Below are 17,029 nucleotides of genomic sequence, written 5' to 3' on the forward strand. Positions count from 1 at the left end.
ATTCTTCTCTACTTTCTCCTTTTACATTTTAGTCTAGCATTTTTTTTCTTTTCAGGTTTTACTTCTAAGATTGTAATTTCTCCCAGATTTTTCTTACCAGTACTATGGCTATAATGGGAGTCAACACTTTGGACAAACCTGCAGCATGAACAATTATACTTGTGCATGTTCCTTCCAAGTGCTTTTGTAGCCTCATATATTATCCACAGTATTTGCATAGATTTAAAGTGAAGTTGCTTATTACAAATGATACAAAATTCTTCTATATATTTACATATAACACTGAATTTATGTCTCAGAATCCATAAACTTTAATATGAACTCACTCTCTAAATAAAGATGTTTCTATGTTTTTTTAAACCATAATAAAACCAGACAATGGCATCTCATTGCAACTTTTATTGACAGACTTTTTTAACAATGCAAAAACTTAATCTCTACTAGAGTAAATTCTATTTCTACAATTAACAATTAAGAAATTTTATTTAACAAAGAGTTATTCTGAACAGTTTTATCTTTCTCATCTTTAGTTTCAGAAAAGAATTCATGGTTGGAAAGTTAACCTATTTCACTTTCCCCCCAAACTAATGTTTTTCAGTATTCAAGCAACACAGTAAAACTTAAAATATGTCTCTTCTCCTAAATTAACATATTTTAGAGTTCAGATAACATAGGGATAGCATTGTATTTTTCCTTTTGGAAATGAAGTTAGGCACACAACTAAAGACTTTTAGTATCTGCCTCTACTTTCATATCTGCTTTCTCCACGACCTCCAATAGAGCTCCTAAACTTTGAACTACTACTGTATGACTCACGAGATGGCATATACAGCCTATCCATAGGTGAATGCTCTCGTTCTTGTCTGCTCCCACGCTCAGGATATTCCCTATCAAAAGGTGGATGAGTTCCTTGCCTACTGCTATGTTCATAACCCCTTGAGTATGTATCACTTCTGCTGCTTGAGTGATTTTCTTGGCTTCCACTATATCCATCTCGTGAGCCACGATAGTCATCATAGCGGTTGTTTCCCCTGTAAGTCCCTCTTGCGGATGGTGCCACACAGAAGCTTCCTAAAATCCACAAACAACCATTAAGAAATCAACAATTTTTTAATAGTATATAATGAATTTAAAGTTCCAAATACTTAGCAATATGTGCTTTTATTTTCTGAAAATGGGCTGGGATTTCAAATTCTCATATTGTCTCTTAACTCACTGAAATAAGCATGGACATTATTGTAAAATGCTTTTTCACAGACTAGATAAATGTAAGAATGCCTATTTACTCATAATAGGAATAAGTTAAGAATGCAAAATTACAAATACTGTAAACATCCCCTAATTAATCAATAATCCATGCTACATTTCTATGTAAATTCAATTAAACAGCAATTATTTATCAAGTAAAAATAGGACTCTTACCATAACTTTCATAGGTATCTCTGTATGAGCTTCCACTAGAATATTCAGAATAATCTCTATCCTGTCCTCCACTATAGCCAGCATGTTCACTAAATTGTAAAAGAACATTTTAATTAATGCATGAATAAACAATTTCAGAAACATATTCCATAAAAAATTGTAATACCTGAAGACTTTAGATGTGTGTTCATACTGAGAGCTGTAAAAGTCATAATCACGGTATCTGTATCCTCTAGATGTTGATGCATATTCCTTGATGTCTCGAGAACTTGGATAAACTCTCCTTGAATAACTTAAATTAAAAATAATCATTCAATATTTTAGGTTTGGTTAGTGGGCCAGTGAATCCAGGGGAACGGGCAAAGATATTAACGGGTACTTCTCTAAATAATACAAGCCAATGGCCCCAAACATGAACTGCGTTCATAAAAATTACTAAATATTATTATAAAATTCAAATAAAATATGCTAATTAAGCACAACTATCAGAATTATTAAAAATTTTTTAAATGCTGACAAACACAATACTTGGGAAGAGAAAGATTGTTAAAACCTAAAACCTTAACACAAGACTGGTAAGATATAAAATGACAGGTTTTTTGTTTTGTTTTGTTTTGTTTGATTTTCCGAGACAGGGTTTCTCTGTGGTTTTGGAGCCTGTCCTGGAACTAGCTCTTGTAGACCAGGCCGGTCTCGAACTCACAGAGATCCGCCTGCCTCTGCCTCCCGAGTGCTGGGATTAAAGGCGTGCGCCACCATCGCCCGGCAAAATGACAGTTTTATAAGGTAACATATTACTATATTAGCAAGCAATTTCATTCCAATACACTTAAAAAAAACTGAAAAGAACACTAATAACTGTAACATTAATGTCCCTACCATTGTTACATCACAAACAAAACCAGACAGCTTAAAAATTATATACATGTAGTAAAATATAAGTCATAATAGAAATACAATAATTTAAAAAATTAAATATTAATATACTATCTAAAATAAACAGCTCAAATCAGAATACAGCATATTATTTGAGCCTTATTAATAGTATATATCTAGAATATGACTGTGCAATTGAAAGGTAATAATTTTTTGTATTGAGAACAGATGATAGAGTTTTTAATTACACATATGCAGAGCACGAGTATGACTGTGAAAGGACATCCTCAAATGTTTGTTCTTAGATATGTTCCAAAGTCTGTTCAAGACAGTGTCTCATACTGTTCTGGAACTTTGTCATACAGGCTAAAGGCACATGAGGTTCTCCCAAACAACACAGGTGAGGTTATAGGTCTTATGCCTGGGTTCTGAGTATCTGAACTCAGGTCTTCATCTTAAGAAGGAATTACGTGGCTCAATGAGCCATCTTTCAAGTTTCTTGAAAATATTTTATGTAAGTATCTATTTATGTAATTATCATTTGTGAGAAATGTGCTAGTGTACAGTGGCCAGAAAAATCTCTTTTTTCCTGAGATTTTGTGACATCTTGACATCTCCTTAGACTTTGACACTAAATACATTGTTTTTATTTGGCACTAAATACATTAATTAATTAAAACAATGAAAATTTAACCATTTTGCTATTTTTCTTTACCTGTCTTTAGAAGAGTGTCCATAATCCCTTGGTAATAGGTAGTCATCTCTTCTGGAAGACAGTGTCTCTTTTCTTGGCACATTTCTAGAAATCTCTCGACCATGTGGTTCTGGACATATAATTGCAAATACTATTTTGCAAATATTTCAAGTTGTAAATATTTCAAAGTAACATAATTAACAATGGATTTTTCTTTCCAAAATACTTTTTAAAATATTCTAATACAAGCACACTCCATCTCTACACCTGCCTTGTATGAAGAAATAATCACTTGGTGTGTTATTTTCTGACACAGTTGTCATATCAGTAAATGGTACCACATGTTTCAAACATAGTTTTCAATGTAGTCAAATATCAATCTGCCTGTTTAACTTATAGTTAACAAATTGCTCATTTGTTTTCATTATTCCAACTATGTCATTTATATTTTAATGATCTTTACTCATATTGCTTATTGTGTGCTTCATTATGTTGTTTCTCTACCACCTAAAATTCTCTAATCAAAAATGGATGTAGGTGGGAGGGCCTTGGACTTCCCATGGGGCAGGGTGCCTTGCCCTCTCTTAGAACTGGACAGAGTAGAAGGAGGGTGTGTGTGAAGGAGCGGGAGGGAAGTGGGAGGAGGGGAGGAAGTGAGAATTTTGATTGGTAATACTTATAAAGTAATAATAAAAAATATATAAAAAACTCACTATCATCATGTTTAAAATTTTTGGATACATCTAGAAACCTAGACATTTCCTGCTTTCTTTTATGTGTGTGTGTGTGTGTGTGTGTGTCTGTTAGGCAAGAATTTACCCTGTCCTCTCAGTCCAGTACTGCTTCTTGTCAGAGCAGAAAGAGTAGATCTTTTAAGAGAAGGACCTTCATTTTTCAAAGATAAACTTCTTTTAACTGCAAAGTGTCTCCGAGAACTCATGTTGAAATCAGGAGTATATCCACAATCATCTGCATTTAAAGTAAAATCTTCTGAGATAAGGGACATCAATACTTCACAGAGTAAGGTCTAATTGTCATCACAAACTTATTAATTTATGCTATGGTCTTAGAAACTAGCATTTTTCCTAAATTGGTAAAATTTACTATTTCCTTTTTGAAACTATCATTCCAAATAATGGGCAAAGGCAACTTTAACATTTATTGCAAAACTTAAAGCTCTACACTCTGTTAAAGAAATGATAGAGAACTAGAGGGAAGGATAAACAAAAATTTATCAATTAAATAAACCTAAAATATGTATTACATATAATTTGTTTCATTACTAGGAAGAATAAATTAATTTTCATGTATTCTTATTTCCAGTAATATTCTATAAGGCACATCTATGAAATGCAGTAATTCAAATGTAAAAGCAAAATATACTTACCAAATACCAAAAAATAAGGATAAAGGAAATAATACATCATACAGTTAAGAAAGTAACACTACTTATGAAACATACATTAAATTCTTAAAATCATTTGTTTAAACATTTAAGTGTACATTCTAATTCCGAGTCGTAAATAAATTTCTATTTTCACACACGAGACTAAAAATGTTAGATTTAACTCTTAAGAGTAATCCATCTTAGAAAATATCACCTGTCAACAAATAACGTATTATCAAAACAGACTTACTTGGTTGTTGAGGATTGGTTAATAAACAATTAATATACATTTTAATAAAATTTGAATTTGTTTTTAAAGTATGTTCGTCATTACTACCTAAAACCATTGTAATGTATCATCATATTCTCATTCATATAGCAAAGGTTAACATTTATATAACTAGAAAATGGTGTTACAGAGTCATCAACTCCTTTGACCAACTCAAGGTTTAAATACTTAAACGAGGATAAATTTTGTCATCAGGTTTATAAACAAACTGTCATTAAAAGAACAAGGAAAAATAAAACAAACAAAAAAGAACAAATGAAAAGTTTTTCAGATAAATGCACAATAACAAATGTTGTAGGGCCAATCCTAACATTTGAAAATATATTTCTGAGTTATTAAAATTAATTTTACCCAAATTTTCTTCACGTGAAGGGTGACTTCTTGCTCTGCTACTTTGTCTTCTTCCACATTTCAAAATCCTTGAATAGCCTCTGCCTCTTGAAATGGGTGGTGGTCTCCACCGACTACCACTTTCAAGTGATGGTCTGCTGGCTTGCTCTACTTTAATTTTTTTTCCATCCAAAGACTTAAAAAGATCAAGAATATTATTAACAATGACAAATTTATTAAGTTACATGTTTTAACTCTCAGTGAATCGAACATGATTTTTTTAGAATATTTGGATTCTTAAAGCAAATACATACATGTTCATTTTTTCCAGAAAGGAAAACATATGAGACAAAAACAGAATGTCAGTTTTTTACAATCTGAAAAACAGAGCTTAAAATACAAAATGGCATTATCAGGAGTTAAAATAAATGAACCATAAAGGTTGGTGGAAGTGGAGGAACCCTGTTATAACAAATGATCAGTCCTAGAAATATCTAAGTAAAACAGACAAAGCAGGTTGTACACACACGTATGTATTGTATATATGCAACAATGAAATAAGAGACCATGAATTTGAAAGAGAGCAAAGAAGAACACATACTGAAGGATTTGAAAGGAGGGAAGGAAGAGAGAAATGACAAAATTACATTAAATCCCTCAAAAAAAGAAACATATTTTAAAAGTTGCTGGAAAATTTTAGAAAAAAAATAGTAAAGAATAAACTTAAAAGTAATTTTAAATTTTTTTCATGACTCTGAAAACTGCTATGGGAAATTCAATCTAGATTCTTAGATGCAGAAAAACTAGAGTGTCTGCTGAACCAATTTTCTAAAATATATAAATTAATGAGGTGACCATTTTCAAAATTATTCTTACATAAGGTGGTTGTTAAGACAAAACAGAATTCCAACTATGTAAAAATAAACAATGGTTGATGAAATAACTTTATAGTTATCTATTCTGATAATCAAAATCAATTTGAATTAACTGACATCTGTAAGATTTGTAATCTATTCAAAGGTGAATTTTACGCAAAAGACTTTCTCAAGAACATTTTCCCACAGAATTTCTTCCATAACCTGCCCAAACCTTTTTCCAACATTCCAATAGTAGGTTATTGCCTGTATCTTGTGAGTTTCTCTTAAAGCGTATATATACCCAATTTACACTATTGCAGAACATGATCCTGATGCAGATTTAATGTATATGACAGTTTAAACCTTCTAAAATCATAATTTTGTTATTGGTATATAAAAACAAATGTCAGTCAATTTTTGTTCGTATTTTAGCAAACTGAAAATACCATCAATTAATAGTATTAACTGTTTAACAAAGTATATTCTAATTATATTCTTACCACTCCATTCATTTCTCTGATAGCATTCTTCGCATCTAGAGGATGTTGAAAAGTAATGAAAGCAAAGCCTCTAGACTTCTTAGTTTCCCGATCTTTCATCAAAATAACTGGAACAAACAAAGATTTCTAATTTATAAACTTTATAAACCTAAAATTTCTATAATTTTCTAAAATTATCAATTTTTAAAACACTTATATTTTGAAAAGCGAGGCACAACACAGCACCAATCATTAAGACAAACTTTAAAAAAGACCCTAAAATCTTACGTTCACATTGTTACTGGCATTCTCAGTATCAACAGACAATAAATTTAGTGCCAGTCTGTTATTTTGTCATATATCCACAGCATACACACAGGTGCATGCGTGTACACACGTACATACACACATGCATACACATACATACATACACACACAGACACAATCTTGGGTATAATTTTATCTAATGCAATCAGTTTTATAATGAAGAGAAAATTATAAAAACAACCATGGAGTTACAATAATGAAAATATCATAGTTTCTATAATTCACAAAAAATACTTTATATACACTCTGAAGAGACTTAATAGTACTGTTTTAAGAGGTACCTTGTGCCAAGGGTCCAAATCTTCCAAATACTATTTGAAGAGTTTTTTGTTTGGTCTCAATGTTGAGGCCTCCTATGAAAATTTTCCCAGGCTGATCAGCTTCTGCCATCTTTCTATAAGTAGATAAAAGGATAAAATATCATTATAACATGCTTAAAACAAAAATACAATGAAGCTGGAGAAATTTCTCATTTCAGAGGATGCAGATTTGATTCCTAGAACATGGCAGTTCAAACTCTAATTCTGGCCTTCATGAACAAGCACATGTTTCAGAGGCACACATATAAACAAAAGACTCATATAAAAAGTACTAAGCAAATAAAACAAGGAAAATACATAACCTTACATCTTAATGGTATCTTCTCTCTCATTATTTAGGACATGTTTGCTTATAGTAATAACTTTTCATGTATCCATTCTATTGGCCATTTCCTCTAGCTTTCTTCAAGCCTGCCCTTCCCCTGAAGAGATGTGCCACTAACGTGTTTTACCCATACTGCAGCATCCCATTAGTCTGCCTTTCCCAAGCTTTGTGTTCCAACAGCCTGTCCTACTCAGGTGGGGGTGACCCAGCATCTACCTTTTACAATCAGTAGCATCCCACTAACCTGTATTACCCAGTCAGAGGTGACCTAGGACCCTACCCTTCTCAGATAGCAGTTGTTCTACCTAGAGCGCAGGATTTGCTAGTTTGTGCTTTTCTCAGCCGGTTTACTCAACAATCTGTCCTACACAGGCAGAGGTGTTGTTCCATGATCAGTCCCAAGCTATGGTTTCATGCGGCAACAGGCACCTGAGGTTTTCAGTGCAGCGTCCCACATGCATGTGCTTCTCAAAGAGCAAGGTCTCACTCGAGACTTCACTCAGGCACCTTATCCTGCAAGACTGGTCTTTGCAGAGTGCACTGTAGCAGGAACCTATAATTTTTAGAGTCCAACAAATTTGTCTCTCCCAGCGTCTTACTAGTCTGCTCTACCCTAGCAGCCACATATTAGGGTCCTTAAGGAACTGTGGTGTACGGTCAGCGTGCCCCACCCAAGCAGCAGAACGTTGTTAGCCATCCTAAGCTAGGTTCCTGCCACAAACCCATCTGTCAGAGAAAGCGGCATCTCCCCCTCCCACAGGGTTTCTCTGTAGCTTTCTAGCCTGTCCTGGAACTAGCTCTTGTTTAACAGGCTGGCCTCGAACTCACAGAGATCCGCCTGCCTCTGCCTCCCGAGTGCTGGGATTAAAGGTTTGCGCCACCACCACCTATCCAGCGGCATTTTAGCATCCTTTTCTTTACAGGCTACAGTAGTTCACAAACTGGCCATACTCAGCCGGCCTTATATAGGAGGAGTATTCCCCGCACAGAGACCAGAATCTTTGTAGCCTACTCAACCAAGTGGGCAGTATCTTAGAAAATTTCCCTACCCAATTACTCCAATTCTCACAAGTCGGGTCTCCCCAGGCTCCGTCGCCCACCCTTATAAATCAGCAGCACCTCACAAACCTGTTCTACCCGGTCCACGGAGAGTAAAAGAACCTCGCCTCACGAGGTGATAGCACGAGCCTGTCCTTAAAGGAAGTGCCTAACGAGAGGACTCTGCGCAAGCGCAAGTGACGTCTTCATTAAGTCTAACCTATCAAAGTGGTGAGTCGCTCAGGCCTCTCCTTCCAGGAGGCGGGAGTCCAACCCTACGCAGGTGACGTGTTAGGACGCAGGCTACGTATTCCTGAACTGTAACGTATCATCATAGCACGAGCTTGTCCCCGACACAAGCTCTTCCTGATGCCTAACCTAAGTGTTGTTTTATCAGGAGCCTACACCGAGGCAATGATACTATAGCATTAATACGTGTTGCCTGTGGTTCAGGTGCTCTGAGCTGGAAAAGTTAAACTGACTTTGCTGTGAACCCAAAGCGGCACCTGAAACAAAATGGTGCCTAAATGCTTGGCGCCTTCGGCCAAACACCTCACAACCCCCAAGCCCCGCCCCAAATCTAAACAACCGCTAATAGAAGCAACTAATTAAAAAACTATCAGTCACCCATTTCATACAAGTACATATTTAAATCCCTATTCCCTCCTGCTCAAGCAAATTTACTCTCCCATGAACAGACTTTTGCTCCGTTTGAAAGAATACATACGTAATATTCGGATGTACGTTCAATTTTAAAACATTTCTGCCAACCACGACAGAAAAATAGGTCTGAATTATATTTCCCCGTGACAGCAGATAATAACGTTATATTATCTTTACTAAGATATAAAATGATGAATTAATTCATTACCTTTTGCTGATATTCTAATTTTTGTCTCAACAGATCACACACGCCTGAAGCAACCCGAACTTCCAGTTAACCGCTCAACCCGCCTGGCAAGTCATATAAACAGGACGCAGGGACCCGGATGTCATCAACCGCAAAGGAAGTAGGGAAGTCGGGAGCTGTAGAGGATTGAACTAAGAAATGACTTTGTTGAGAGGGGTTACGATATTAGGTTTCAGAGTCAGAGATGAAGACTTTACTTAATGAATAGGGGAGAAAAATAGGTGAATGGTGAACAACTTGTTGAGTCAGTTTAAGTGGAAGCAGCACTTCACAAACCCATGCTGGTATTGGGCTGGAAGTCTATGCCTCCATTAATCCCGAGATAGCAGTTACAGAGTTGCTGCTACAGTTCTGGGCTTAAACCTAAGGCAGTGTACTACCTCGCTGCTGTCCGTTTAAAAATTTCAAATTACCAAAATATATTCACTAACTTGTATGCATCATTTTAAAATTTTCTTCTTATCACCAAGATAGCTCAGTGGATAAGAGAACTGGCAGCTCTTCCAAAGGTCCTAAGTTCAATTCTCTGCTACCACATGGTGGCTCTTGTACAACCATCTATAATGAGACCAGGTAAAATTCGCAGTGTCTGTCTCAGGCAGATCCATGGTCGGTACCTCTACTCTGCTTTCTTCCTCCCAGAATTCAGTTCTGTCTTCTTAACCTACCTAAGTTCTGCTCTATCAGGTCAAGGCAGTTTCTTTTTTCTTTTCTTTCTTTCTTTCTTTCTTTCTTTCTTTCTTTCTTTCTTTCTTTCTTTTTTTTTTTTTTTTTGATTTTTCGAGACAGGGTTTCTCTGTAGCTTTATGGTTCCTGTCCTGGAACTAGGTCTTGTAGACCAGGCTGGCCTCGAACTCACAGAAATCCGCCTGTCTCTGCCTCCCGAGTGCTGGGATTAAAAGCGTGCACCACCACTGCCCGGCCCAAGGCAGTTTCTTTATTAACCTAGGAAAGCAACACACAGACAGAAGGACCTCCTACACTATTTCATAAGATGTCTCCCTTAATTAGGACATATGCTTCCCTGCTCCCATATCCACCCTTCCTTTATCCCAATCACCCCGATTCCCCAAGTTCCCCCCATCATCTCCTTCTCACTTTTCTCTCCCCATCTCCCCTCACCCCCATCCCACCCCACCCCCAAGATCCCAATTTTTTGCCCAGCAAAATTGACTACTTCCCATATCCAGGAGGATGACTATATGTTTTTCTCTGGGTTCACCTTCTTATTTAGCTTCTTTAGGATCACAAATTATAGACTCAATGTCCTTTACTTATGACTAGAAACTAATTATGAGTGAGTGCATCCCAAGTTCATCTTTTTGGGTCTGGGTTACCTCAATCAGGATAGTGTTTTCTATTTCCATCCATTTGCATGCAAAATTCAAAATGTCTTCACGACTAACAGGTCTATTTAGATCGTTCACCTGGTCCTGGTTTAGGTTTGGTATATGGTATTTATCTAAAAAAGTGTCCATTTCTTTTACATTTTCCAGTTTTGTGGCATACAGGCTTTTGTAGTAAGATCTAAAGATTCTCTGAATTTCCTCTGTGTCTGTGGTTATGTCCCCCTTTTCATTTCTGATCTTATTTATTTGCGTGTTCTCTCTCTGTCGTTTAATTAGTTTGGATAGGGGTTTGTCAATCTTGTTGATTTTCTCCAAGAACCAACTTTTTGTTTCATTGATTCTTTGGACTGTTTTCTGTGTTTCTATTTTGTTGATTTCAGCCCTCAGTTTGATTATTTCCAGTCTTCTACCCCTTCTAGGTGAGTCTGCTTCTTTTTTTTTCTAGAGCTTTCAGGTGGGCTGTTAAGTCTCCAATGTGTGCTTTCTCTGTTTTCTTTAAGTGGGCAGTTAGTGCTATGAACTTTCCTCTCAGGACTGCTTTCATAGTGTCCCATAGGTTTGAGTATGTTGTTTCTTTATTTTCATTGTTGGGAGTAATGGGGAAGGGAAGGAGTGAGAACGTGGGAGCCAAGATGACGAAAGCTAATGATAACCTTAATTTTTAATTGATGTAAACTCACTGTGACTGTCAATATATTTCATAAGGATGCTGTAGCATACTCATGCTTTGACTGTGTTTCTCCCATGGCCCTTCACTGTGCACCTGGTGTCCCCTTGTTCCCTGACCATGGAGGATTGCTTTGGCTCAGGTTTCAAGGCCAGCCAGGCCACAAATCCAACTATAGGGTCATATAGCTCATCCTGATTTTTTTGTCTGTAGTTTGTATCTGATTCTGGCCTCATGATTATTGCTCTTGCAGAGGACCCTAGTTCAGTTTCTAGCCCCCACAGCGACCTTTAACTTCACGGCCAAGGGATCCGATGCCCTCATTTGGCTTCCACAGGTATCCACATACATGCATACCCAAACACATACACACGTAAAATCTTTAAAATCCTGAAATCTTGAGTGTGTCTGAACAATACAGAAACAAGTGAAGGGCATGAATAGGTTCTTACTTTGAGTGCTGAATTATGTTAAGGTGGTAGAATCGGAGGGGAAAATTTAACTTTTGGCAATCATTGAAGACTGAGGCAGTCTTCACTTTAGTGTCAAAGGGGAAATCTTGATAGGATCCTATTTATGGGGCTTTAAGATGTCAGTTTCTTATTTCTTTAACAGATTGCTACAAGTGTAGCTTCTTGAAAAGGTTTTGGGGTTAAAAACTCTTAGCTGAGTCTTACACAGCTAAAAATTGCAGTTATTGGCAAAGCCGGTACCTTCTGGGAGAATACATTTGCTACCCCTTCAGTTCCTTGAGGGGGTCTGCATTTCTTGGCTCTTAGTTCCTTCTTCCAGTTTCAAAACCTTTAGAGTAGCAGTTGTCAGGTTGCTCCTTCTTTTATGTTCCTTGGGTAGGGCCTCTTGGAATTACACTAAGCTTCGCCCAGACGATCTAGACACTAGCCCCACTTACATGCCTGCTAAGGCTGCCTTGCCATATGAGGCAGCGTCTGCACAAAGTTCTGAGGATTAGGATATGACCGTGATCAAGGGCAGGGTATTTATCCTATTGCACTTTGCAAGGGAAAGCAACTTGACAGTGGACGAACTGGACACAACCTTGTGCAGGTGGCCAAAATCAACTTGCCCAATTGGCAAGCGGACATCTTGTGCTTCCAGAAACTGCAGTCTTAATACAATACTTGGCTAAGAATGGATTACCTAAACCTACCCTTAGCCCTTGACCCGACAGGCTATGTACTCCTCAAATGTAGGGTGCGCTAAGCAAGTGCTACTTCTGGCCTCGCCCAGTGTTGGCCAATTTAATAAAAGTAAGGATGTGGAGCAGGAGGGATGGCTCAGTGGATAAGAGTACTTGCAATTTCAGAGGACCTGAGTCGGGTTTCCAGTTCTCATCCCGTAGCAGATGCTCCGCGGAGCTGGGTTCCTCTTCTGGCCTCTGACTTCAGGCATGCCCACAGTACACATAAATGCAGACACACGTATACATAAAACTCTTAAAAGTATTGATTTTAAAATAATCAGGCTATGAAAGGCCACAGATCTGAAGAGGCTCAGTGGGTAAGACAGTGTTATTTCTGACCTAAACCAGACCATATATTGGAGGAGAAATGCTGCCAAGTTGTCAATTGATCCATTAGAATGTAGGTAGTAGAATCAATACAGGTGTTTGTGTCCATTGCCGACTTTACCAAACTACGTATGCTACTTCTTAAGTTTGAAATTATTTTTGCACGTAAGTTATTAGATAAAGACAAAAGATGTAGAGATGGTGTCTTACGGTTTTTATTGCTGTGAAGAAGGCGCACCATGACCATGGTAACTCATAAAGAAAATATTTAAGCCAGATGGTGGTGGCGCACGCCTTTAATCCCAGCACTAGGGAAGCAGAGGCAGGCGGATCTCTGTGAGTTCTAGGCCAGTCTGGTCTACAAGAGCTAGTTCCAGGACAGGCTCTAAGCTACATAGAGAAACCCTGTCTCGAAAAAAAAACAAACAAAAAATGCCACTCCCTATGAGATTATGGGCACCAATTACGTTCAGACTACCACAGAGAGGCTCAGTGGTGATCAGCTTGTACTGCTTTTGCAGAGGACCTGAGTTCTGTTTCCAGCACCTATAAAAAACTACCTATAACTCCAGCCCCAGGCATCCAGTGTCCTCTTCTGGCCTTCCTGGGCCTTCTGTGTACAAGTGTGTGCATGCTTGCTTGCTTGTGTGTGTGTGTGTGTGTGTGTGAGAGAGAGAGAGAGAGAGAGAGAGAGAGAGAGAGAGAACTGGAAGCCCTGTTCTGTGTTCAGAAAATTTAAAAATAAAGATAAAATCTTTAAAACAAAGACGTTTGCCTGAGAGGCACACTAGCAAGTTTAGGGCATATGAAACCACAAACCTAACAGTAAGAACAAGAGTAATTCTGTGTCTCTCAAAGAAGGACACTGGAGCGTTAGGTTGTACCCTACAAGATAAGACTATGGGATGCTCCTGGGGCCACAGACATCTGAGGGGCTAAATTAGATGTTTGAGGCTTCTTGTGTACTTCCACAGAGAAGCAACTGTAGGGAGCTACAAGTGTCCTACTGGAGATCACAACGTTTGGAAGAGCAGCGCTGTGCCGGTGAAATCTGTGGGAGAGAGATATCAGGGAGACCAAGAGACTTGGAGACTCTGCCTCAATACATAACGTTCAGAGTGACCGAGGGAGATGCCACACACGTCAACTCCCTCTCTCTCTCTCTCTGAGGTACTCAGCCGAGGACTCTGACGAGTTCCGCTGGAAAGGAAATTGTGTAGAAACAGGGAGAGAAAAGCTGACGCAGCACCTATGACTTGAAAGCCCATGGGCATCACTTGCTGGTCTTACAAGAATCACATCTGATTACGTAAAGTCTTAGCCTAAGCCCAACAGCCTGTATCCCTCACCATCCAATGGGTGGATGCTTATGAGGTCAGTCTGAACCGCACTTTGACTACTGAATAAATGATGGAGATCTGATAGGTCACATTGTAAAAAAAAAAAAAAAAAAGAGGAAAATAAAAAAAATAAAGAAAGAAAGAAAGAAAAAAAAAAAAGAAAGAAAGTGCTGGCCTGAACCTGCTGCTGAATGTAAATGTTTTAAATATTGATGCATTATTATAAGCATCCTTGATATATAGGTGTTGCTATAATAATTTCTCACATGACTTCCTACTCATGTCTAATGTTCTCATGAATAGTATTTGAATGCAGGCCTAGAACGGCAGCCAGCATGCATGAGGGCCTGGGTTCAGTCCCTACACTAAAACCAGAAAGGTGGCCTGATAAAGCACTAGCCTGATGCTCCTATGTGAATGCCCAAGGGTTCTCCCCAGAGTCCCGAGTCCTCCCCAACGTTTGAAAATCTCCAGACAGTGCTGGTGGGTAGGGGTCCCATTAATGAAAGCTGCACAATGCGGACATTTTCGAGTGTGATTTGGAAAGGACTGGAAAGCCCGCTCTGTGTTCAGACATTGCACACTGAGAGTTCTAAACACAGGATAAGGGACTGTATTCTTGACCCAGCTAAACAGGCAATTTACTGAAGCCTGGCTCGTGCTTTGATGTTCCCGGCTTTAGTGGGTATGCTTATTTCTGTAAAGGGTAAAAACTGGAACAAATTTCAATTTGTGCTTCGGTCTTTTGCAGGTTTATTGAAGATACAAAGAGTCATAAAGGAAAAGCTTGGAGGTCATACAATTCTATTCTGGCACTTATTAAAGCGCTCTGGCTGCAGTAGCTGGGTCGGGGTCAGAGGAGACAAGTGTTGAGTACCGGGAGAACACGGCAAGAAAAGAACGTGTAGGCAGCCTTTTTAGCAGCAAAAGAAAAATAAGTGTGACCCGCCTGCCACAGTAAGAGGGCATTAGGAGAGTGCGGGAAACACACACGAAGGGAAGTGTAGGCTTAATATGGTGAGAGCTGGAAAGGCTTGCGCACAGCGTACAGTTTAAGGGATGTGCAGGGCCAAGGGCATTTATTATATGTGCATGATAAAATGTTTGACGTTGCAGTGTTGTTTAGAAGCAGGATCACGGTAGATGATGAGATGAAAATGTTCGGGTGGACTTTTTACCGATTTGGCTGACGGTCTCTTGGACTATAGAAACAAACGGTCTTTTGGATAAGGGGCGTTTGCGCACTGTGAGGCTAACAGTGCTCTTTGGCAAGGCGAGGAATGCCCGAAGAAACACATCAAACTGATTTTCCCTCACCGTTTCTAGAAGAAGCAACTTTGCCGTCACTTCGATTTTAGACTTCTAACCTCCCCAACTATGAGAAAATCATTTTCCCGTTGCTGAAGCGACCCAGTTGATGGCCTATTGTTAGAATATCTCTAAGAAATCGATACTAATGCCCTTCAAGATTCTTGCTGTGGTTTGGATGAGTGTATCCTAAGGTTTTCTGTGTTGGAGGTGTGGTCATAAGGGTGGCACAGCTGGGAAGCGCTGTGAACCTGTGAGAGGTAGTGAGTGCCTACTTGGAGGGCCTTGTGTGATGGAGCCATGTCCCCAAAAGGGCTTGTGGGTCCCTGCTAATGATCCTGTTCTCTGCTTTTTGGCTCACGAGATGAGTGATTTGCCCTGTGACACCCTCCTGCTGGGATGACTCATTCTCTCTAGAAGCCCAACGTGGAGTAGAACCTTCAGGATGTGCCCCGGTAAACCTGTCTCAGAAGTTAATTGGGTATTTTGTTATAATAATACGAAGGGAACTAACACATAGCCGGTGGAAGAAGTTTAATTTATCAAAGGTTTACTATTTCATAACAAGCAAACTTGAAATCCCAGCTGCTTCCAGCAGCAAGTATTGGTTTCTCTCTCATTTCCCGTAGAGCAGTGGCTGCCTGAGACATCTGCTGACAGGCAGATGTGCAAGAGGCCAAGCACACGGGAGAAGCTAAGCTCTGACCTTGCTGTGTGCCATGTATGCTAATGTCCCGCTGGTCCATTGTTTGGAGAAACCCAAGGTCAAGAGACAGAATTCTCTGCCAATCACGAAGTCAGAGCAGGGAGATGCATGGTAGCGGAGGGAAGAGCTGGGAAGCTGAATTGAACTCAACCACATTTTACGTGAGGATTTTATCTAAAATCCAAGGACTACTTAACGTCCTCAATGCAAAACTAATGATGTTGAAGGGAATAAAGAACAATTATCTTTCAGGAATACCGGTACTCTAACTTGTCTTTGACAAATGGAGGTAAGACAGCATTTTGTATCCCTTCATCTGTTTGTGGGCAGCTTGGCTGCTTCCATAGCCTGGCTGGTGTGAGCATTGCCTCAGTGAGTATGAACGAAACATGGATGTGAACGTGCAGGTGCCTTTGTGGTATGCTGACTTAGAGTCCTTCCGGGATATTGCTCAAAGTGGTAGGTAGAACTGGATTTATATAATACTTTCAGGTTTTTTTTTTTTTTTAACCTTTCATACCAATTTCCATATTGGCTGAATCAGTTTGCATTTCTCTCTGTTTTCAGTTTGTTCCCATCAACAGTGTGTAAAGGGTCATCCCATGTCCCCCCTCCCAACACTCACCCGTGGAAGGGGAAGTCAAGAGAGGGCAATGGGGGAGTGAAAAGAATGAAATCACATTATATTCATGAATTAAAAACGTCACAGTGAACGGCAAACAAAGCCCCCACACAAAAGCACCTCGCACAGACACTTGCTGTCATGCCAGCTACTCCTTCAAAGACTGTTGCTGGGTTTTAGGGTGTAAAAGTAGTTTTAAGCAAAGGGTCTTGGTCCAGAGCGTTGGCTTGATTTCTGGCCCTGCCGAGCTGCACC

General features: G+C 38.9%; 1 pseudogene; it reads right to left on the reverse strand.

Moving 5' to 3' along the window:
* Positions 1–749: 749 nt before the first annotated feature.
* LOC130868854 (RNA-binding motif protein, Y chromosome, family 1 member B-like) lies at positions 750–7,051 on the reverse strand (annotated as a pseudogene).
* Positions 7,052–17,029: the final 9,978 nt, after the last annotated feature.

The sequence above is a fragment of the Chionomys nivalis genome, chromosome Y (assembly GCF_950005125.1).
Source record: "Chionomys nivalis chromosome Y, mChiNiv1.1, whole genome shotgun sequence".
Classification (NCBI taxonomy): Eukaryota; Metazoa; Chordata; class Mammalia; order Rodentia; family Cricetidae; genus Chionomys; species Chionomys nivalis.